Raw genomic sequence first — 25,956 nt, 5'->3', positions numbered from 1 at the left:
TTTTGATCGGATTCGAATCATGCTAGCTAATGGGGGTGAAAGAAAAACATCCTAGAGTCATTCTCTGCCACAAATGTCAGAGGAGATCAGCTGCTGGCCTGCTGATGCAAGTGAAGCCGTCAGACTGGCTCTTTTGGCTGGGCTCTGCTCTGCACAGAAGGATTATGGGTAGGAATGAGAGAAGCACAAAACTGCAAATTAAAGCTGGCGTAGCTTTGGAAGAGGCGGCGGTCTGGGGTCAAGGGAGGGCAAATCTGCTGGCCAGCAGCTAAACAGCCTCGTACCATAGTGGAAGGCATCTGGAAGACGGTTTCATTCCACATCCACCCGCTCCTCGGAAATGTCCTCGGCGAGATTGCTCTGATACAAATGCGTTTTATTTGCATTTCCCAGGCACTCCCCGAGGTTTACATCAGAATGCAATGATGACAAACTCCCTGTAGAGTCTCGCTGTCATTTCATTTTAACATCTTGTTCGCTGAATAGCAACAAGAAGCATATCACTGCTACATCTTTAATGTCATAACAAGAAATACCCATTGAAGACATGTCTACTGATACAATTCTCCTCTGATAGTTCTTTAAAGACGAACTCAAAAACGTCAGCAATTATTCAATAAATCATTTTTGAAATTTTTTTTGGATTTCTAAAATGCCATGCTAGTGTTTTCTGAGCCAAAACTGCATGCTGTTAAAAAAAAAAAAATGTGTATTGAGTTTGACCCACAGCGGAAGAGTCATATATCAGCTGAATTGAGTAAACATTTGCGCAATAAATAACAGGCATTAAAAAAAAAATCGCTGGTTCTTTCATAAATTAAGTAATCAATTATACTGCGTTTGGTATTCATGCACTGCTTACTTGTAGTGCTGTTTGAGTAATTGGGTTTCAGGATGGTTTGGGTGTCGGAAATAAAGAGAGAGAGAGAGAGAGAGAGAGAGAGAGAGAGAGAGAAAGCGAGCGCGAGAGAAATGAGTGCCTGACTTTGTACTTTCTGACATTTTCACAATGCCTCATCAATGCGGCTGGTGCTGGATATTTACTTCTGAGATAGATCTGTAATCTATTACAATTTCCACTTCTTATCATTTTGTGCACATGCATAATACTTTCTCTACTCACTGAAGTGTCATTTGCTCAATATTTTCTAGAAAAGGTGCCATCAGATGTGTTTGTGTGTGTGTGTGTGTGTGTGTGCGTGTGTGTGTGTGTGTGTGTGTGTGTGGTGTTGTACAGTAAAGATCAAAAGGTCAAGAGGGTCTGTAATAACTGGAGAAAGACATCTGTTGGGATTCCCATTCATCTTAAAGGCAGGCAGTTGGTTGCCTACTGTTCGATTGTTCATTCATAAATAAATAAATAAATACATAACTAACTTAATAAATAAATAAATGAATAAATAAATATGGCAACCCGATATGAAGTCTTTGCACATAGGTTCTAAATAAAAAAAAATAATAATAAACTAAATGCTCAGCACTAACCGGCCACTTTAGGTAAACCTGTCCAACTGCTCGTTAACGCAAATTTTTGATCAGCCAATCACATGGCAGCAACTAAATGAATTTAGGCATGTGGACATGGTCAAGACAATCTGCACCAGTTTAAACTGAGCATGAGAATAGAGATAAGAGATGATTTATGGGAGTTTGAATGTGACATGGTTGTTGGTGCCAGATTGGCTGGTCTGAATATTTCAGAAACTGCTGATCTACTGGGATTTTCACGCACAACCATTTCTAGGGTTTACAGTGAATTGTCAGAATAAAGAAAATATTTAGTGAGTGGTAGTTCTGTGGGCGCAAATGCCTTGTTTATTGTTTATAAGGTCAGAGGAGAATGGTTAGACTGGTTCAAGCTGATAGAAAGGCAGCAGTAACTAAAATAACCACTCGTTACAACCAAAGTATGCAGAAGAGCATCTCTGAGTGCACAACACATCCAACCTTGAGAAGCAGAAGACCCCACCTGGTGCCACTTCTGTCAGCTAAGAACAGGAAACTGAGGCTTCGATTCGCACAGTCTCAACAAAATTAGACAATGGAAGATTGGAAAAATGTTGCTTGGTCTGATGAGTCTCCATTTCTTCTGTGACATTCAGATGGTAGGGTCAGAATTTGACATCAACAAGATGAAAGCATGGATTGATCCTGCCTTCTTATAACAGTTCAGGCTGGTGGTGGTGTTATGGTGTGGGGGATATTTTCTTGACATACTTTGGGCCCATTAGTACCAAATGAGCATCGTGTCAATGCCACAGCCTACCTGAGTAATGTTGACCATGTCCATCCCTTTATGACCACAGTGTACACATCTTCTGATGGCTACTTCCAGCAGGATAACTCACCATGTCATAAACTTTGAACATGACATGTACTCAAATGGCCTCCACAGTCACCAGATCCTCAATCTAATATAGCACCTTTGGGATGTGGTGTAATGGGAGAGTCACATCATGGATATGCAGCAAGTGTGTGATGCTATCATGTCAACATGGACCAAAATCTCTGAGGAATATTTCCAGTACCTTGTTAAATCTATACCATGAAGGCAGTTCTGAAGCCAAAAGAGGTCCAACCCGATACTAGTAAGGTGTACCTAATAAAGTGGCTGGTGAGTGTAGAAATGGCAGAATAAGATATTAATTGAATATTCAACTAAAAAAATAATAAATAATAAAATAAAATCTGATTGGTTCAAAAAAGAAACACATAGTTTTTTTTTTCGTCTTAATTTATAAAAAGACATTGCACAGTACTTTTAATGGATTATTTTGAACAATAATAATTGGATAAAACATTAAAAGACTACATATTCTTAATGACAATATTATTCATTATTATATTATCAGTATGCATACATTACAGCAAATTTAGCTTACTCAATTCACCTGTACCGCATGTCTTTAAACTGTGGGGGAAACCGAAGCTCCGGGAGGAAACAAACGTGAACACATGCTCCACACAGAAATGCCAACAGACCCAGCCGGGACTTGAACCAGTGACCTTTGTGCTACTCACTGCGCCACCATGCTGCGATTCTTGCTTTATTTTTAATCAAATTAATTAATGATTTTTTTAAAACGTGAAAATGTTTACAGTGACTAAAATAATTCAAATAGTAAAATCTAACCCATCTAAGTCCATCATTTATTTTAAAATCATTAAAGTGTTCAAAAAATATTATTTTGTATTACCCTGTTGTAGTTGCAGTATCTACCAGCAGTGGCTAACTAACTAAACTTTTGTCTCAAACTCAAACAGTTATATGTTTAATGCACAAACACACACAAAAACATCCACAGTTTCAAACTGATCATCCGAGGATTCCATTTTCATGAGATGTATGCACTGCATTCTTTAACAGATTGTCTGAAAACAAAGCCATCACAAAAGCAAACCCCTCATATGGAAGATGGATGATCAGCACGTATGGTCAACTAAACATTGGATTTATAAAACATGTATGCAGCATACAATATTTAAAATACATCTAAGTTTTGTACACATCCCTCTTTTACTTTAGGGACGGCAATGTTAAATTTCCACACCCTTAAAAAAGATCCTGAACAAAATGAACGCTCAGTGTTGAAAGGGTTGTTTTGTTACAGAAAAACAGTTGTTGATGTATTAGCCTAGTTCATCTGGGCATTATCTCCAGATTAATATAGCATGATCTCTCTGAGGTTCCAATTAAAATGTTGAAGATCGAGAGCCAAGCAAATGCTCAGTATAGGCTAACCTTCCCCATCCTCAAAGAAGAACCTGGTGCCTTCATTAGGCCTGCTCCCTCAGCGGATCGTTGTGTGTAAGCTGACAACATTCTTCTGGCTTACCCTAGTCTGTGCACTGTGCTGCATGTATATTAAATATTGTATGAAGACCTTAAGTAACTATTGTTGTTCTTTTTTTTCATCAACTATTAATGCCTGCTAAAGCCTTGGGTGAGGTGCATACTGCAGTACAACAACAAAAAAAGGCAACGCAAGAAAGAATAAAGACCTCCCGGAAGTCGTCTGACAGACTTTAGTCGATATGCTGTACTGTATATTTACTGATGTCTAATGCATCTCTCTTCTAAAGCGTGTTTTATAAGCCCAAAAGTAGACAAAGTCGAAAAAGAAAAAGAAAAAAAAAATTGGCAGGACTTTCTCGTTGTTCCCTCGAGTAATTTTGTGGACCAAACAGCAAAAAAGAGAAAGCATTAGATATAAATTGTGTTAGATGCTTTATTTTTGTCACTTCCGAAGAAATAAATTAATTTATTCATCTGATGTATGAACCAATACTGTAAATATAGATTAATAAAATTAACTAACTAACTAACTAACTGAATGAATCACTGAATGAATGAATGAATGAATCAATGAATGAATGAATAGGCAATGATCATGTTAAATGGTTAAGTGATGCATGAAATAGTATTTGCACAAGGATGTTTAATTTTCAGCATTAAAAGCTCAGTGTGCCAGTAAACTGTCATGTCATGCCATTAAAAAAAATCTAATTTCAGATCTGGATTCTTTAAAAATCAATGATCTTCTCTGCTTGATTGAGATACGATATAAAGTGGCTCTCACACCAGACAAAAATCACTGAAGTCAATTACATTGTTCTTTGCCATGTCTTTAAAATATGGAAACTTATTTTACCACAATATTTTCAATGAAGTGTGTGCACTTGTGTGCTGCTTCTGACAAGGTTGGATGTGTTGTGCATTCAGAGATGCTCTTCTACATTCCTCAGTTGTAACAAGTGGTTATTTGATTTATTGTTGCCTTTCTATCAGCTTGAACAAGTCTGGTCATTCTCCTCTGACCTCTGGCATCAACAAGGCATTTGTGACCACAGAACTGTTGCTCACTGCATATTTTCTCTTTTTCAGAAAATTCTCTGTAAACCCTAGAGATGGTTGTGTGTGAAAATCCCAGTAAATCAGCAGTTTCTATAATACACCAGTCTGTTTGGCACCAACAACCAAGCCATGTCCAAAGTCACTTAAATCACCTTTTTCCCCCATTCTAATGCTCGGTTTGAACTGCAGCAGATCGTCTTGACCATGTCTACATGTCTAAATGCATTGACTTGCCTCCATGTGACTGACTGATTAGAAATTCGCGTCAATGAACCGTTGGATAGGTGTACCTAATAAAGTGGCAGGTGAGTCTATATAAATACACATGAAAACCATTTCAGCTTAATTGTTCAAAAGCCACACTTTTTACAATTTAGGTCACTTTCAGAACTAAAAGTAGTGACCAACTGTAGGTTATTATTACTATAATAGGAAGAAAAAATATAATTCAAATATGTCAGCCTGTCACCCTCATGCATGCATTAAATGCCACTGCACATCTGTTTCAATAATTTTGGCACAGGGAGTATAATAAAATCAATGCATTGTGAAAGTAAAATCACACCCTGAATGGGTAAATTTTTTTACAGATCTGATTTTAGACCCAGATAACCTGCATCACAGGGTTCAAATCTGCATGATTTGTTTCCATCTCCAAAATGGCCTTTATCAGTGTTTGATGATCCACCCTATGCATCTTTTCCCCCCTTTGTTCTGTCTCTAGACTGTCTAAGGATGTTTCATTTCACTTTATCTGTAAGAAATAGCATCACCCATTAACTTGATCCTCTCACTCACACATAGTCCTAATGAAAAAGAAAGAGAAGGCTCCAGAATGATATGCCCATTAGCCTGATAAGCAAGAAAGAAGGGTAGAAGGAATCGGGAAGAAAGACATTCCTGCAGAGTTTGAGGCAGAGAATAATGACCTTCACTGACAAGAGTAATTCTATCAGAACAGAATCAGCGATGGCAATTAGAGGGTTGTTGTGAGTCCAGATGGGTGTGTGAAGCCTAACTGGGGTCAATTAGCAGCGCTGGACAAGCTGAACGCTTGAGTCAAAGTGTAACCTTCACTATGTGACCTTGACTTCAGATATCATCACACTGACTCCATTTCTCAAACTCAGTTATTGTCAACCAGTCTCATCCTTAAAGTCATACTAGATTAGGCATAGGATGATATCTGGTTTCAAGATTTACCATGGTTTGGAGAAATGAAGGGTTTATAGTTGGTAAAATGTTCTTTTATACCATGCCTAAGGTATTTGTAAGTATTTTATGTGTTCTTTACAACTACTTTATTTAGTTTTTTAGGGCAATAGTATCCCCGCATCCTGACGATTCCGCAAACTTTTGATAAAACAAATTGCTTATGCACTACCATCCAAGCATGCTATAGACCTGAACACTGCAGTGGCTTAACGTTATATCCATAGAAAATAAAGATATACAAAGAGGTTTTTTAAAGTTGTAAAGAAATCTGTGTTTTTAAAACTAATGATGTCAATGATTTATTTAGCCTGACATGTTTACTTTTCCAAAATGTTTTAAATGTTTCTTAAAATTAAGTATATTATTATTATTGCTTTTACAGACATTTAAAATTATTTCAGAGCAGTTATCGCAATAGCGTGATATTTTATATCCAAGGTTTCCATACTGCTAGAATCCTACACTTGCGCATGTCTATACTAGATCTGGCAAAAAAAAAAAAAAAAAAGTAAAGTAACAAATTACAAATACTCAACTGTATACTGCACTGTATTACTTGTTTGATAACTGTAATTGGGTAGTAATTCAGAAATGGTAATTTATTTAGTTAGTTTTAAAAATGTGTACCTTTACCTTCCTTTGAGTACATTTTTAGTGCTGTATAAGTACATTTACACTTTTTTTCTTTAACCTGCAGCCACTACTTTATTTCCTTCTTGTCTATGGGGATTGGCTCAGTAGAAAAATCAGTCCTGCCATTTCCGTCCAATCAAATCACACATACAGTAGATAGTAAATCGCATCATACTGAATATTTCCAAGACATGAACACTTTATAATTGCAGCAAACCATCTGGAAGCATAACAAGTGTTAAAGAAGATGTTTGAAATGTTTAAACACAATGATCGAGATACTGTTTAGACCGCATATCACTGATGAAATCGACAAATAGTCTTAAACAATAACTAAATGCACTACAGAATGTTACGTTTACACACAAATTGCAAATAAACGCATCAGCATTTCACAGAGTAATACTCACTACTCTTGAGTACTTTTAAAATGGCTACTTTTTACTCATGTTTTGAGTATTATTTAAAACAGAAACTTTTACTCTACTTGCATTACATTTTGGGCAAGTAATGGCCTTGACTTGAGTATGATTGTTCAGTACCCTTTCCTCCACTGGTATTAATGAGACTAGTATGAATGGGATTCTGTTGGCTATAGGTAACTTTGGTAACGCTTTAGTTTAAGAACCAATTCTCACTGTTGACTACTGAATTATTACCTGTCTATTATTAAGATATTGGCTGTTTATTAGTTCTAATTTAGCATGGTCTTATTGTACATCCATAATCATACCCGATGGCTAAATCCAACCATTACTATTTATTTATAAGCAGCAAATTAGTAGTTTATTGAGCAAAAAGTGTTAGGTTTTAACACTTTTAGAGGTTACTGTAGGTCATAATAAACAAAATTTGCATCTAAATTTACTTTACTGTTAGGTTATATGTAGATACAAACACCCACTTTACAAAAAAACGTGTCTTATTGTCAACACTTACTGTATGTCTAGAGTCAGTGCTCTAGATCTGATGTTTTTTGGTGCAATTATGCATTCACAATGGTATGAACCATTTTAAGGTGGTCAAATGTATATTTATATAATATTATTTTAGTTATTAATATTTAAAAGACACTGAAAACTATATATACCCCCCATACATCTTGTTTTGACATCCTTCGGGGGGTCAAGCATTAAATAGGGGAGTCAATCCCCTCCAAGCCCCCCCATCCCACCGTAATTTGCATCCAGACTACATGTTCTGTATTGCTAAGTGTTACCGATTAGTTTTTGCACATCTACTGTTATTATTGTTATTACTGTTATTACATCTACTGTTACTCTTATTCAACTAAACATGTATATAATGTGTGTGATTGTCTACTTTGCAATCTAACTAAAATGCCTACTTTGATTAACAACCAGTTTGATCTCAGTAGTCTAGTAAGTAGGCATTGTCATTGAACTCATTCAACCTGCATTCTGGTATTAATAGCTGTGCAGCACATGAAACAACACTTACATTTGCCATTTCATGAAAATGTCACTTTCACACCTTCAGAAAGGCTCATAAATACAGCATCCAATGTGGCTTTAAGTCATCAGTTGCACATTTGAATGATGCCAATAGTTAGTTGTTAGTACCCCAGATGAAGTTCCTAGAACTGAAATGTTCCTGCAGAGCAAACATGTCATACTTTATTTTATTTTTTACTAATAATTCTAGGAAATATGAAAAAGCTACAAAAACCTGTGGAGACAAAAAATCAGCACACAAATCGGATCTGAATTATTCAACCCAGGCTCTTTTGATTATGTACCTCTATATACATTTCTGGAGAGAGCAAAATAAAATTTTTGCGAATCCACCAGAGGCCGCTGTGTACGCTTTTTTAGATATCAAATTTCTCTCGCAAGTGCCATTCACGCCTGTTGTTCACTGCCGACTGTCTGATTTACTGAATGACCAACTGACTGATCCTCCCACCATCCCCCTTCCCTAAAGCCAACCAATAGTGTTTTCAAAAGCACTAATTGACCCGCCCACCCATTCCCTTGCAGTATTTTAAAAAGCAATCCAGTAAAAGAAAAGCCTCCTTATTTTTTGCCACGTTTTCAGATTTTACCACATTCTCATCGTTATTTGCTTGTTTGTTTTATTTTTGGGCTTTTGTCTTTGTTTTTTTGCTTTCTGGATCTGTTCTTCACTGGAAATCAAACCCTGTTGTTGCGGTTAACTCAGCTCTACATCTCAAGTCCGCTGATGTACATGTCGAGTGTAATATCGTTCGTTGTTGTGTGGGAAGAAGAAGACAGGGTCGGCGATATCAGGTAAATAATATACTTTTATTTTTCAATGCACAACACGTGTAGCAGTTCAGGTGTGTGTGTGCTCTCTCCTCTCTCCGGCTGCTCCTTCTCTTCTCCTTAAGAAGGGTGTCTCTCCGGCTCAATCACTAGAACAAACAGGTGTTATTTATTATTTCTGATTGGCCTGCTGATTAGCCGCCAGGCTCTGAGCATGCTCTCCCCCCTCATTGGGTGTTCGATCATGCTTACCTCTCCACATCGAGCTACTGGACAAACTGGTAACAGCAGAAAAGCCGTCCATACGGGTAAGGTAAGCGGTCAGCTGGTAAGAGTGAAGAGGAACGACATTAACCGCCCCATAATGTTTGTTTTAAAGAAAAAATGCAAGCATACAGTAAGTTCCTTTGACTACATATTTTGCAATCTCCAGAAATGTATATAGGGCTACGTTTTCAGAATGAACCTAAGCTGGAATAATTGGGATTCACACTGAGGACACAAATAATCAGAGCTGTAATGATGGTGTAAACCTAGCTAAAATCTTAACGCTGCAACGGCACTTTCTTTTTTCATATACTGTAAGTAGAAGAAAGGCTGTCTTCATCTGAGCACAGAACAAACTGTACAGACATAAGAGGCTGTCCTACTCCACTGTGTCATCTTTTAGGTTACTGTATAGATAATGGCAGTCATCATCTCATCACATAGCGAGACATCTTATCGTTTTTCATTCCTTTAATCACCTCATTTTAGTTTAAAGCAGTCACCTTTCAAACTCGCTCTTCCTTGAGACTCGTTTTCCGCTTCCAGAGAGAGCGCTGTGCTTTTTGTTTGTTTGTTTGTTTGCTAATTAAAGACTTTCTTGACACCTGTGCTAACTTTGCCCTCCCAAGAGTTCTAAAATGCACAGAACTGTGCACACAATCGCACACCGTCACTCATCAAGATAAACAGGAAAGAATGCACACAAACACACTCACACTCACACACACACACTCCCTTGTGTGCAATTACTTCCCAGTTATTTACCTCTTTCTTCGCGCTAGCTGTTTGATGGGCTGCAGGTAAACAACAGTGTTCACATCATACAAGACGGACGCGATGCCCCTGCCAATGAGATGGCACACCAAGCATGACCCCTGTCTGATTCATGAGCCTTAGACCACCTCTTACACTCCTCACCCAAGCGCTTCCCCGTCCCATAGCTCAGAGCAACCTTATTATGAGTAGCAGAGAGCCGTATCCACTTTTACTGTGCGTGTCATTTGTTATTCCTGGTTGATAGAGGGTGAAACGCCCAGCGCAGCGCACAGCACAATCCCTCCACTAAACACAGATGCTTGTGCAGGGTAATATTGGGAATATGAGGGCTTTGTGTCTTATGTCATCCCAGTGGTGGCCCTCGCAGCGTCTGTTGATGCAGTAAAGCTGAGCAATTGCGCTAACTAAACCATATGGATGAAACCTAGCAAGGGATGCACTGTTAAGGGGAGTTTATATATAAAAAGAACATTTTAAAAGAGTTTTTACAGATTAAACTTAGAAGTGAAACAAAAGAAATTAGTGATTTACTGGATTTAGACTTTATGGGTCCTATTTTAACAATCTAAGCACATGGTCTAAAGCACATGGCCCAAAAGCATTAAGGAGGTGTCTTAATCCACTTTTGCTATTTTAAAGATGGAAAAATACACTTCGCGCCCTGGCGCATGGTCTAACAGGGTTGAGCTTATTCTCTTAATGAGTTATGGGTTTGTTTTGAGCATAACATCTGCAATTCCCTTTAAGAGTGAGTTGCATCGTGCCATGACACATTTGCTATTTACATGGCAGACTTTGTAAGAGGATAAACTGAACGCTTCACTAGTGAGAAGACAGTTAAACAGACCATCTGCAACGAGAGGATAAAGAATGAACCCCCTCCATTCGGGCTCTTTAGTTTCTCGTTACTTTACTTTTACCCTTTACTCCTTTACTTTTGTGGAGTAAGGGAACTGTGTTGTACGCACTCCGCTGAAGACATCCATTAGTCTACATTTTTAATTTTGTTTGTTAAGCGCAAAAGGTTTGTTTCAAAACTATTTCTAAAATCAGTTCTAATTTCAAGCAAAGCAATAAATGAACGATAATAATGAAGTGTGCTCAAAAACTGAGTTATATCCAAACATACATCGTATTCTTATTGCATACATCTCCAAAACCAGACAGTTGGACAAATCTAAACTTTTTTATTAAAACAAATATAAATATGCATATAATAAATAACAATGCTAATAATAATAACATTATACAAATGCAAATTGTCATTAAAGGTTCACAAAACCCTCAAGTACTTTTTTTGAGATTTTAACAGATTTGTGTGTGTTGAGCATCAGACCAGTAAGACACGGACCGACGGCACACAGTATTTAGCTGTTCATGAAGGGTCGTATGCATTTGTTTCCATGATCCACAGGGTTTGTTGCATGTTTTTTTTCCGCGATGCTCTCAGGGCCGATAAAGCAAAGCTGTTTGTGTGCAGCAAGCATTTTTGTCGGGATAGCAAAACGAGAATAGGAGAATGGCAGACATTGTCTTTTATCAGGAGTTCGTTCACATTTAGACACATCGCCGTTCTGCTGTGTTTGCCTAAATCCTCTAGATTACCAACAGGGCTAATAGTTAAAATAGACAAGAAAAGAGACCTGCTGCACCGAGTCTGCATTCAGACCCGGGGATTGAGGGAAAAGTCCTCATTTATAGTGTTTATATGAACACGATTACCTTTATAATGATATAAACTGTGGTTATCTGTATATGACATTACGAATAACAAATGTAGCAGGGCATTACATTACTGTTTATTTCTTTGCATTTTAACTTTGTAAACTACAAAATCATGTGTCTTCTCATGGTTTGTGTCTCATTTTGTGAGCCGACTGACAACAGTTGTTTGCTCCCCTCCTTCTCCCCTGCTGGCCACGCCCACTCCTGTCCTTTGCTCACAGAGCTCCACGCCCATTATGATGCATATTGTGAAAAAAATTCTGAGGTAAATCTGAACCGAAAGTGGGGGATGTGATGACCCTTTAATAAACTCAAAAGGCTCCCTGAGATGAGGCAAAGAGATAGCGATTTTTATGTTATGCAGAAGACAATAATTTTTGTAACATTTTAATCCTTTATTTTTAATTTTTTTCATATGTAAAGATATTTGTGTATCCTGTGTATATTAAGCAAAGTGTAAGTGTTTGGACAGTATAGGCACATAACTAACGCACTCTGTGCTGGTCTTTAGACCTACGTTTAGTTGGTCAGTAGTGTGGTCTATTTCAGTTCTTCAAAACAGCAACGCACCAACAATGCGCCTCCTTTTTAGACTAGCGCATTCATGACTGGGCTGGAAAATAGCAATATCGCACCAAACTTGTCTTGCACCTTACTGAGTTGAGTGTATGATTGGCCCCTATGTGTTTGAATAAAACATAATGAGGCGGCATGGTGGCTCAGTGGTCGCCTCACAAGAAGGTCACTGGTTTGAGTCCTGCAATAACTTACTTGCAGCAGTTCGCAAGTCACTTACTGTGTAATCAATTACAGCAAAAATGCTGTATTTACATTTATAGAACCATTATTTTGGTTAACATGTATTTTCAGTTGTGTATATCTTTACTGTGAAATATACAGTAGATTCATCAATGCAACTTTAAAATACAGTACCATACAGCCTAGCTGTTCAACTGTAAAAAAAAAAGTTCACATTACAATAAAATACTATATAATTTACAAAAAAACAAAATAAATGTAAGCAAAGTTGGGTATTCGTCATGGCATTGTTGCAACAAGCCTGTCTAAAGTTGATTTCCATCAATAATTACATTTATGTTTGGCTTAAAATAGATATTGATAACTGAAGCAACCGCACCGTACTATTTGACCTGAGGACAATAGCGAACTGTACTCCAGCAAAACAAAGATTTGAAATTGTATTAACAGTCAATTGGTGGTCATTGGTTGCACACACTGAGGGAGGCGTTAAGCTAAAATATATAACACAATTACTCAACAAGTGCAAATCATAACCTTTTGAGTTATTCTGTTATTCTTTTGAGTTATTATGTTATTCATAATATATAAGTTTATAAGTTTAACACACCAAAAACCACATAACACAGGAGTGCAGTGCATACATTACTACTGCGGTCAATTCATGTGTGTACTGTAAATGAAGCCACCTCTTACAGTTTGAGACCTATTCATTTTGCATTGCTGTCCTGGAATATGAATATGGTATTGTACAGTATATGTCTTCTAATGTGGTTGTTTACAATATAAAAAGCTAGACACTTTTTTTTTAATTATTTTTTACAGTCAATCTCTGTAAAAAAGATCCAGTGATAAACACTCAAAGCAGTTTCCTTTTGGCAAAATCTTAAGAACTAATATGACAAACTATTAGTCAGCCACATGCTAGTTTGACTCAAGAGATGCTCAGATTACTACATCAACTGATTCTCATCTTGAAACTCAGTACTAAAAAATGCACAATTTATTTAAGAATAACTCCAACATAATGATATTTAACAATGACTTCAACTAAAATGTTTAAGTCTTGGCAGAAAAAAAGTTGTCTGAGTTCATCTCAACGTAAAATGATAGCTATTGGTACAGTAATCAGTCATAATGAATGTATTCACCTCTATGAAGCTGAGCTATCTTTAAATCCTGTACTTCTGAATAATTGTATTAAATTACGCACGGTAATCAGTATCCCTGGCAACATTAGCAGTTGCATTTGTATTCAGAAATAAAGACTGACTGAGCCCATGTCGTGTATGCTTACCTCACGACCGTCTATGACGCACTGTTCCACAGAACAATCTAGTTATTTATTTATTTTCAGTACAATGAATCAGCATCAAGTCTAAACAAATATAGTCATAAATGAGGTTGTTTGAATATGGCTTGATAGATTTGATTAACGTACAAAAGAAGTCTCACGGTTAGATTTGAGGGCTAATGAACGAGATGGAAAATAATAATGACTAGACCAGCTCGTTCCAGTATAAGCAAGCACACTGTTTCTTTCATTCAGGCTTGTGTAAGAACATGATCAAAACATCGGAAGCAGAAAGCCTTGAGGGAAATGGTTTCCTAAATAAGCTCAAAGCATACGAGTCTGTATCTCCACCTTCGTTTTGACCACATCAACAAAGTGGGTCATATTAGCAGGCTAACGCTAATTACGCATGGCTTGTTAATTGCCCCTTATCTCATTATGACACAAATGCCACCATGACTTATTATGTGGAGTAACTGATGGTCAAGAAAACTTTTTTTTTCTTATCATATCTGAACTTAAAAGGAAGCACTGAAATACGAAAGTTTTGAAGGTTTTGAAAGAAGCAATGCTACTGAATTACTAGATTTCAACACTCTCCCCGAGGGTCATATGAAAGATATGGTTACTTTGAGATACCATGTGCAGGGAATAAGAGTTGTGTGCAGTATATAATTATTAGTAGTTAAAACCTTTTGATTTTGAAACAATATGGTCATGAAAATTAAGTGTTGTTTAAATGAATTATACATCTACACTACCCGACAAAAGTCGTGTCGTCGATACCAGTTGTTGAAGCAACAAATAATAACTTGACTTCTAGTTGATCATTTGGAAAAGTGACAGAAGGTCGAACTGCATCCCAATCATCACAAACACTGCAGAAGACTTATTGGAACTCGCATGAACCCAAGATTCTCACAGAAATCAGTGAAGTTTGGTGAGGGAAAGATCATGATTTGGGGTTACAATTAGTATGGGGGCATGTGAGTGATCTGTATAATGGACAGCGACATCAACAACCTGAGGTATCAAGGCATTTGTGCTGCCCATTACATTACAAACCACAAGAGAGGGCAAATTCTTCATCAGAATAGTACTTCTTTTTATGCTTCACCAAAGTTCCGGAAAGCAAAGGAGGTCAAGGTGCTCCAGGATTGGCCAGCCCAGTCACCAGTAGGGTTGTAACGGTATGAATTTTTTACGATATGATAATCGTCTAAAACAATACCACAGTTTGACGGTTTCGCGGTATATGGTATTAAATAGTAATTCTCATAGCAAAGACCCTGAAAAGAATAAGAACACGTTTTCTGACTGAACAAGGTTTTATTTCAACAAACTTTTGAAAGAACCATTTTAATAGAACTATAGAAGTCTTTTATAAAAATAAACTGAAAAATTTCCCATTTTAAGAAATTAAATTAGAAGGAATAAACAAGCAAGGTCTTTTAAGATTAGACAAAAATAAACTTAAACTGTCCTTCCTTATAAGCAGGATAAATGGGAGACCAAAAGTGCAATCCCAAGTTTATGGCTGTAAACATGTATTTAAAGCGTTGTTTTTTTCAGTCTAGGTTGTGATGAAGAAATGTAAGCATGTTGAGATTTTCAGGACTTAATCTTGACCGCTGAGGTGAGAGAATGTGTCCACTTGTAGAATGAACAAATAAAAAAAAATAAGAAAATAATAAATAATGTGTCAAAGTCCAAATAAACATGGTGCAAATCCTCAGTAAAAAAAATAGATATAAATATTTACTATACTATAAATAGTTACATAACGATACTAGATTCAATATGGAACATCCTTAGGTTTTATGTGCCAGCATGGATATGGTTGTCTGTGGATATGGATTTGGATATGGTTGTCTGCAATGCAGACAAACAGCTGCACCTTCATTTGCGTCTTTTGAAAACAGCAAGAGCAGCAGTTCGTCTTTGCTGTGTCACTGTTTTGTCATGTTTCTGTGCTGCTGTGCATGCAAAAGTACTTAGTATGAAAATTATTTCATGCAAAACTTTTTTTTTTGCGTTTTATTTAGCCGCGCATAAATGTATGCCTATCTCTCATTCCGTGTTGTTCAAAAAGCTCAGTGTTGGTCCAAAAACAAAAGCGAAACCTATGCTTATTGGTTGTGATATAGCGAGTTTGAACCAATCTGGGCATGGAGGAGGGACAATGCATCAATGTATCATGTCTGGTTTGTCCGGAGACACAGTGACGATATTCAGTTCTTTATTAAATCAGCGTTGTCAAATTTTGATGACGTAATCGCACTGATTCCGGAGCCTCTGAAAGTCCGCGATGTATGAATCTGATCAGCGGATCAAAAGTTATTAAACATTTAAGAGCAATACTTATTTTTAGCCGCGGGTGGCTGTCTCGGTCTTTAAGGGTTAAAACCGTTGATATGCAATTGTTCATGGTATGATAATCGTGCACGTTCAAATCGTGGTAGACCGTCATACCGGTATATTGTTACAACCCTAGTCACCAGTAATGAATATTATTGAGCATGTCTGAGGTAAGATGGAGGAGACATTGAAAATAAATCCAAAGAATCTTGATGAACTCTGGGAGTCCTACAAGAACGCTTTCTTTGCCATTTCAGATGACTTTATTAATAAGTTATTTGAGTTGCAGATATGTATGGATGCAGTCCTTCAAGCTCATGGGAGTCAAACACAATATTATTCATTTTTCCACTGGAGCATGACTTTATATTCTAGGCTGCACATTATTTATGTTAAGTGACAAGACCTTTGTCCAAGTCAGACTTTACTGTCCTAATGAAATAATTAAATATCAACGCCTGATCATAATTTATTTAGGTAAAATAAGCCTAATCTATAAGCTGCTTCTCATAGCAAATGATCAACTAGAAGTCAAGTTATTATTTGTTGTTCCTAAACTTAGATAGGCGACAATACTTTTTTTTAAGTAGTGTATTTTAAGTAGCAACATCATCTGAATTATTCTGAAAATTAGTTTATATTATATGATGTTATTTAAATATGATATTAAAATATACTAATAAATTGACAGTATTAAACGCACATGCACAGATAATGGAGATCAAAAATGGAGAACAACCCAAAGTCATTGCTTAGTCCTATTAGGTGTATAGCTATTTTTAAGCAAAGTGTATTTCTTGAGATTACATATATGTACACTACCAGTCAAAAGTTTGGGGTCACTAGGATTTTTAAATGCTTTAAAATAAGCTTCTTCTGCTCACCAAGGCTTTTATTTATTCAAAAATACAGTGCAAACTGTAAAATTGTGAAATGTTATTGCACTATAAATCAGTTCAAAAGGTAGTTTATAATTTAATTAAAAAAATTATTCCAGTAATTTTAATGATGAATTTTCAGCTTCATAACTCCAGCCTTCAGTCACACGAAAAAAAAAGAAAACTAATATTAATTATTAATATTGTTTATTTTACATGACTTTTCAGGGCTCAACACTAAGGATTTACTTTTTTTTTTTTTTTTTGCCACACCAATACAAATACATAAATAATTCTAAGCCCCAAAAGAGCTAATAAAAACTATAAACATTCAACAAAACCTTTGTTAAAAACATATTTGATATGATTGATTTGTTTGTCCAGACTAAAGTTCAGTTAACTATACCTAAATGGAGAGTAATCTCATATTAAAGCAATGTTATTATAAAAAATATATAATTAAACCGTATTAACAAAAATAACTGTAAGCAAAAGAAAGCAGGAGAAAGACATATCATGAGCGATAATGAAAGGATGACAAGAGCACACAGTTAACATTAAGCCAATTATAATCTGTTTAAAGAATGGTTAAAGCGAAAGAAACTGCTGCTGCTTATAAAAGACATTTTTAAAATCTGTAGCTCTTGAAAGCAGCAGGTCTTTGGGTCTAGAAACATTGGTTTTTGTCTCGTCTTTTATCCAGGCACGGATGCTTCGCACAAGGAACCGTTTTGAACTTTAAAACACTCATGTGCACCACATTACCTGTGCATGAAACACTGAAGCCCTTGTTAGTTAATAAGGATTGCCGGTGTCTTACTACACACAATCATATTCACAGTCAGTCAGTATTGACTAGCTTTTTTGCTCGTAAGAACACAGTTATATTTGTCATCTCTCACTCGCCAACCTTATTGTTGAACTCTGCTTTTTAAGAAAACTACATTTTAAAAATTATCTTCAACCAGCTAAAGTGGCTAGTGGGGGTGACTGTCTAACCTACCACAGCTCAAATCTACCCGCATTTGATGAGTTGGAGGGTGTAATGTCAAGCCCTGTATACTGTATGTATAACATCCTATAATCATCACAACTGACCTCCTTCTATAAAAGGTTTTCATAGACGTGCCTGTGGCAATTAGCACATGGCTAGTGGCTATCACTGTCAGCCATCTTGGATTAATGATGTCATTAAAAAAAAAAAAAATTAGATTGCAGCCCCTCTTACTATATTGCTTCCCACTCATTTTTGACAATTTTAATATTTGTTTCTATGGTACAGTCACTGTTGTTCTCCAAATTTGATCACGGCATTTTCCACTGAGGAACATAAGAGTAACTATAAATGACAAGGACAGAAAATTCAGACTTGTCAGTCTCAGTTTGATAACCCAACAGTCCCACCTCAGGACTATAAACAGTTTACAGTTTCAAATCTAGATAGGGGTGGGCCATGAACCCAAGAACTGCTAATATTCCCCTCTCTTACTCTGTCAACCCTGTCCTTAAGCAAGACACTCACTTCCATGCAGCTCATAGGAATGTGTTCCGGCAATTACTGTACTGTGAGTCACTTCAGATAAAACACATCTGCCAAAACGACAAGTCACTATCATTGTTTACTGCTGCAGAGGAAAGCAGCAGCTCCCCTAAATGTTCTTTTCATTATATACAGTGTAAAACCAAGGAAAAGAAGCCTGTTTATTTATGGACCGCAACCTTCAGCTCAGCCATTTGCATGATAAATCAATTTTCACTGTGCTGTACCTATATATTATTAAAGACAAATACACAAAGACGATGGAAAGCCTCCTTTTTTATTCAAATACATTGCGTGCATCACCTGTTATTATGTGTGTCAGCATTAGGAGGCAGTAACAAGGAATGCTGTTGGACTATGCAGGGATTAATTCCTATAATAAGCATTATTTCTCTCTCTCTCTTTCTCTCTCTCTCTTTCTCTCTCTCTCTCTCTCTCTCTCTCTCTCTCTCTCTCGACTCTAACATGTCATGCTGTCCAACACAATGAAAAAGCCAGAAACAAGGAGAAAGAAAAGCTAGTGTAAGGTAAAAAGAGATACAGGAAAAGTGAAAATGTGGGAAATAAATAAATAAATAAATAAATAAATAGATAAATAAATAAGTAGATAAATAAATAAATAAATAAATATATAAATAAATAAATAAATAAAATACTTATAATAATGTACTTTTGATGCAATAATGTAGTTGTTTAGATTGCAACTATGCAGTTTTTTTTTTAAACGGATAGTGCCTATTTTAAATCTTTATAATTTTGGAGATTGGCAGCCATCAGCCTGTCATACTGAGCAAAGCAAGTATAGTTGCACCACAAGATGGTGATAGAGACCCCATAATAAGTCCTTTAGGGGATAAAAATCTGGTGCTTTCTTTTCGTATTTCAAACTAAAGCTAATCAAATCATTATAAAACAGCCAGTCTCTCTTTTTTGAATTTTGTAGTGCTGTATTTAGGGCTTGCTTTGCTTTGGCTTTTTGGGGTTAATTATTGTGATCTCCCAATTGCAACAGATAAATACTGGGAAATCTCTGTAGACTGATGGCATTTCATGCCGTTCAGCCTTATAATCTTGAAATGTGAGCAAACTCGCCTGTTCTGTCATAGAAATGTTTTGTCACTTTAGAAATTGTGCTACATAATCATTCAAATGCTAGCTCTAAAGTGATGTTTGTGAATTAGCAATGGTTTCTGCTGTCCTGACGTCAGCTGCAGATGTGAATGAATGGCGGAAGAAATTAGCTCCTTGTACAAAAAGATTTTTGAGATTCTCCATGTTTGTTTTTATTTTTTATGTACATGGTTGTGCCATCAAACTGTTGTATAAACACAATTGCCCATGAGTAGCAGTGCGATATAGCTGTATATTGTGCCTCTCACCAGCGCTGATATTTAGTTTATGGCACAGCTCATATATATATATATATATATATATATATATATATATATATATATATATATATATATATATATATATGTATATATGTGTGTGTGTACTAATGTTCTGTTAATGTTATTCAAATGTTGCTAGTTGTATTGCTAGTTAGTTGCTTGGTTAAACTGGATTGTTAATCAAGCATTGACCAACAGCAAATAATTTAAGTGGGACAGTTGGTGTAACCAAGGGAGTGACACTGACAACAGGGGTGAGGATCCAAATGCAAAGTTAAATTGACAGGATGGTCAGGCAAGCAATGATCAACACAGGAGCAAACAGATGTATGAGGGCAATGGCTGAAAACACGGCAAAACAAGACAAAGAAAAACGTGTTGTAGTGTCACTAAACAAATAACAAGACTCGGCCATGATGTCTCAAAGTGAGCCGTATACATGTGCGTGTAATCAGTACTTGAGCAGCATTAGCTATGTGTTTGCAATCAGTCAGGATTGGGAACCGGTTGTGTGTGTATTGCATTACTGGGACTGTCTGGTAGTTAGATCTCTGGTGATTATGACAGTTAGACTGTTCATTTTTTGTTGTCAGCATTTGTTTTATAAGAGTATGCTTTTGTTTCAAGGTAAGGAGACATGTTTATGCTAAAACACATCTTGCATTGTTAGTTAGCCACCCATTTAGCATCTAGCTAAACTGAGTTGTAAATCCAACATTAGCCTATAAAACAAGCATTCATGTTTATGTAATTAGTATTTTATTAATTTTTTTATTTATTTTTTTTGTGGGTTGAAATGTTTTGCCAAATTTTTGGTCAAATTTTTCTCGGACATATGGTTTAGCATATAGCACCTTTAGCATTTAGACTGGGTTACAGATTAGCCTACATTTATGTTTTTTTCTTTTTTTTTTTGATCATAGAGTTAAGTTTAGGGTTGAACTATTTTGAACCACAGCGGAATTAATCACCAACTTATCCAGCACATTTCCAGCCCTTCCAGCCGCAAACATCCACACACACACACACACACACACACACACACACACACACACACACACACACACACACACACACACACACACACACACACACACACGCACACACACACACACGCACACACACACACACACACACACACACACACACACACACACACACACACACACAAACGCGAGCGCAGAGAGAACATGCAAACTCCACACAGAAACATCAACTGAGCCGAGGTTCAAACCAGCGACCCAGTGACCTTCTTGCTGTGAGGTGACAGCACTACCTACTGCGCCACTGCGTAGCCTACAGTAATTTAATTAAATAAAAAAAATACATACACTGAATTTATAGCATCTGTGTAAACTGGATTGCGGATAATTTCATACTTTTTTTCACAATAAAATACTGTGCAAGTAAAATGCTTTACCTTGAATGGATGAGTTCACAAGATGTTTGTATGTCCTCTCATGCACAGATACATCAGATGCAAAGTCTGATGTTACCAGGAGTGCAGGGGGAGAGTGAAGTCTAGTGCACTGCTTTCTTCACATGATCCCAACAATGCCTGCAGCCTAATACAGTATCAGAGGAAGATGAGTAAGACATGGAGGAATACAGAGAAAGAACAGAAACAAGAGAAATAGACTATCTCAGTTACAGTAGATGTCTAAGGGAAGATGAGTTAAAAAAGAAAAGTTAAGTTTATAGATACCAGAGTGTGTGTGTGTGTGTGTGTGTGTGTGGCTGTGTGTGTGTGGCTGTGAATCTGTCCGACAGGTACATGTCTCCATAGGCCAGCACATATCCAATTTATGATGCCCTTAAGGCCTAACCTGAAGCTCAGCTTTATTCACTGTGAAATCAAGCTACTCTGTGTTTTTTTATTCATCACAATCTTCTCACACAGACACACATGGCAATTAGTCATTTGGAAACATTCATTTCAACCCAGAGTGTCTGAATGATGCGATTAGTGCACTTATCATCATGAAACCTGAATTCATTACATTTAAAGGGGCACTTTTTTTTCGTCTTCCTAAAGCAGCATACATATTTTTTCATGTTCTTACCCAGCTGATTCACTGCCATTAACCTATAATTATAGCTTATATTTTCAGCAGTACCAAAAACAGATGTAAAACAGCTACTCAAAAAGTGCATTCCAGTGCATGTTTTAATGTGTTTTAATCACACATGGCAATAGAGAGGTCATCGCTTCATACTGCAGATTCAATAAAGGTTTCCCTCAAAAGGTTTCATAGTATTTTTAAAAATTTAAATTATCAACAATCACATGGAGTAATGAATCCAGTTGCATGTGTAACCTTTTGAAATCTTTTATTTTACATAAAGCATACATTTTACATTTTTGCATAGATTAATGACAATTCATTCATTCATTCATTCATTCATGTATTCATTCATTCATTCATTCATTCTCCTTTGGCTTAGTTCCTTATTTATTAGGAGTTACAACAGAGGAATGAACCACAGAGGAATGATGCCCTTCCAGCAGCAACACAGTACTGGCAAACACCCATACATTCTTGCAATAACACACACACTCATACACTACGGCCAGTTTGATTTTAGTCAACTCACATATACAGCATGTCTTTGGACTATGGGGGAAAACAGGAGCACCCGAAGGAAACCCATACAAACACAGGGAGAACATGCTAACTTCACACAGAAATGCCACCTGGCCCAGCCGGGACTCAAACCAGCAACCTTCTTGCTATAAGGGGACAGTGCTAACCACTGAGCCACCGTGCCACCCATCGGCAATCATTTGCATGAAAATTTCAATGATTTCCACACAACAAAATTGGGTTGTGTGTCCTTGTCGGTTTGATAGCATCCGTGTTGCATGGGGACTCTGAAATTGAAGGTGATCTAGGGTAGTTTTTTAGTTTATTTTAACATCCGGATCACATTTTTTTGGATTATTTTTAGCCTCAATAACCATAACCTAAATAGCTAGATCAGTCATGTTTAGGGTCACCCATTGCCATCATGTTCTATGCTTATTGCATGTGTTGTGAGAAAATGCGGCACTTTCTTATTTTTTTTCGTGAGAAAATTCTGTGCAATTTTTAAATATTTAATTTTTTTTGCAACATGCATGCTGTGAAACCGATGATACTATTTTCAAAATTTGCTTCATTTTGTAATTGCTTTCTTAAATCGGAGAAAGGTGCAGCAGGTGATCTGCCAAATTGCTAACCAGTTAGCATATTATCTTCAAAACACAGTCCCACCCCTGCTGTCCAAAGCAATGCCTCCTAATCATGAACGCGCACATTAAAGATGGCAGAGACCCACTAGATCATGTCATTCCCCAGTTAGAAAACTTTACTGTACTTTATAATACTACAATTCCAAAAGAAAAACTGTACAAAATCTAGCACAATTTCAGTTGTGTAGCAAGCAAAACTTGTCATAATGTGCAATAACCAATCTGGAATGAACTGCCAACTATTTCAGCATATGTTTTAAACAGCGGAAGCCCTTATAGCTGCAACATAGCTGCAACCCAGTATTGAAAAAAACCCATACACACTCATTCACACACACTTATACACTACAGCCATTTTAGTTTATTTAATTCACTATGGCTACGTTCACACAGCAGGCAAATGTGGCCCGAATCTGATTTTTTAAAATAGTAATTTATAATACTACAATTCTGAAAGAAAAAACGTATAAAATCTAGCAGGTTTTTAGTTGTGTAGCAAGCAAAACTTGTGATAATGTGCAAAATTTCATGCAAGCAAAGATCACTGATTTTATTCAAGCGCTTTTTCATAAAGTGACTACTGAAGGCTAAGTGGTTGTCCGGTGGGATGCAGGAATTACACTAATTACTAAGCCCTAGTGTCATGCTATTTCAGACCAAATATTCAGAGTAGCATGGTAAACAACATAGGGAGCGTGTCACAGGTTGTCATTGTTCAAAAGTGAACCTATGTGAAAATAAAACCAACTTCACCTCAGTAAAGCAGGCTAGGCAGAATAGGGCTATTTAGAGATGTTTTGTTGTTAAATTAAATAAAAATTGACGTCATCAATGCAGTAAAAGGTCGCTTTTGAAAGTAACAATAGCCAAATCAGTCTTTTGCTTGAGGATTTCAGTGGCTGAACAACACTTCTGTGCATATAACCCATTTATAAAACAACAGAATCTACATAAGCTTTGTACATTCACTGTGATTGTCTTGTGTGCACATGAACGGCAGATCTGAGTTTGGGCAACTTGACAACCCACATAGCAAAATTTCTCTGGCCCACACAATCAGGTTTTGCTTGGCCCACATGCCGAAGTGAATTACGGTACATGACTGGACCAAATCTGGCTTCCAGACAAGGGCCAAACACAGACCATATCTGGGCCAAGTCTCAGCCAAGTTAATAACTCATAACTGGGCCTGAACTGGGCCAGATAGGTTGGTGTGTCACGATTGCAATGAAATTGATAAACCCATGGAGTGATGCGCTTTAGGCACACTATGGGCACGCTTTTTCTCAAAGTGACCTGATTGGTAGAATTTTTTTTCTTTACTCAAAAATGATTTTAGTGTATTTTAAATGTGGGTCAAGACTGGCCAAACTCACATGGCCCACTTATCAAATTTTTAAATCTGGGCCAAATACTACGTTTTACATCTGGCCCAAATCTTGTGTGCCGCCTTAAAAACGGTGCCACCTCTGCCAAACCCGGGCCATGTTTGGCCCACATGCTGTATGCCAGTGCCGGATGAATGCCTGCTGTGCCAGCTTTTTGCCAAATCTGGGCCAGAATTCTTTGCTACTAGGGAAATTTTACTTGAATGAACACTTTTTAGTATTATGCCTTCCCCAGAACATAAAAATACACATAAATACATTTAGATAATTTACTTTATTCATTACTATTGGAATGTGAGGATACTTTCAAACAGCACAACAAAAAATGTTTCTAGAGACAATCACCTACTGCATATTTATGCTCTCTCAGCCACCATAGAAAAAGGTCTGAAATGGGCTTCCAAAAATACAGGTTCACAAATACCAGTTATCCAGGTACTGTAGCACAAACTAGTGTGATTGCATGGCACTTTCACCCCTAACATATTCATCAACACAGTACACAAGTCCCCCAACAACCCCTTCGTCAAGCACAGCAGTGATCACTGTGTGTACAGTTGTGCCCTTGGGCTTATGAGCACATTCTCTTCACTTTAAGCTTCTCTCCCCTCACAGCCTGCCTCATTATACCCTCCTTATTGTCAGGGCTCAATTATAGGCCACCAACATCGCCTCACTCAAATTAAAAAACCCGTATCCCCAGGGCTAAAGCTCTATGCCTCTATGCCCAGCGGGCGCTCAACTTCAATTTACCCCGGGATTAAAATCCAGACCACTGTTCCACATCCGCCAAGTTCAAGAGGAAGCTCTGAGAAAAGAAGAGGGTCACAGATGGGGCTTCAGAGTAGGGCCAATCATGCAAAATCAGCATCAAAGGCAGATGTCCGTGCTGAGCTGGACATTTGAGGTCAGAGCATGTAAAAGTGAAAGCCTGAAGCATGAAGCCAGCAACAGACAGGTTGGGGTCACAATGCAACTGTCAGGTCACATAGAGATGAACCTGGAGGAAAAAAACTGAACCTAAGAAAAAAAAAAGTATAAATAGAAAAATATAATAATGTGTCTATCCACATATAATCTCTGAGATTAGAGATTGTTTTTCCATTAAGACATTGCTTGACTTAACAATCTAAAATAAATAAATGTATACATTAGCTATTTTAAAAATGCATTCATTCATTCTACATCGGCTTAGTCTCTATTTCAGAGGTCGTGGAATGAACCGCCAACTATTTCAGCATATGTTTTAAACAGTGGAAGCCCTTCCAGCTGCAATACAGTATTGAAAATCACCCATACAGACTCATTCACACACACTCATACACTACAGCCAATTTAGTTAATTTAATTCACTTATATTGCATGTCTTCGGAATGTGGGGGAACCAGTGCACCCCGA

General features: G+C 37.1%; 1 non-coding gene across 2 annotated transcripts in view; it reads right to left on the bottom strand.

Annotated features, from left to right (window-relative positions):
• The window catches only part of LOC141377566 (uncharacterized), a 356,961-nt gene that overhangs the window by 63,127 nt on the left and 267,878 nt on the right, over positions 1-25,956 (bottom strand). For both annotated transcript variants that reach the window (XR_015507813.1, XR_015507814.1), the window contains one exon: positions 21,359-21,503. This is a non-coding gene — a transcript (uncharacterized LOC141377566). The remainder of the gene's footprint in view (positions 1-21,358; positions 21,504-25,956) is intronic.

This window comes from Danio rerio, chromosome 14 (genome assembly GCF_052040795.2).
Source record: "Danio rerio strain M-AB ecotype USA chromosome 14, GRCz13ab, whole genome shotgun sequence".
In the NCBI taxonomy this organism is placed as follows: Eukaryota; Metazoa; Chordata; class Actinopteri; order Cypriniformes; family Danionidae; genus Danio; species Danio rerio.
Note: the sequence above shows the minus strand (reverse complement) of the source record. Positions and strands in the feature narration are given on the sequence as shown.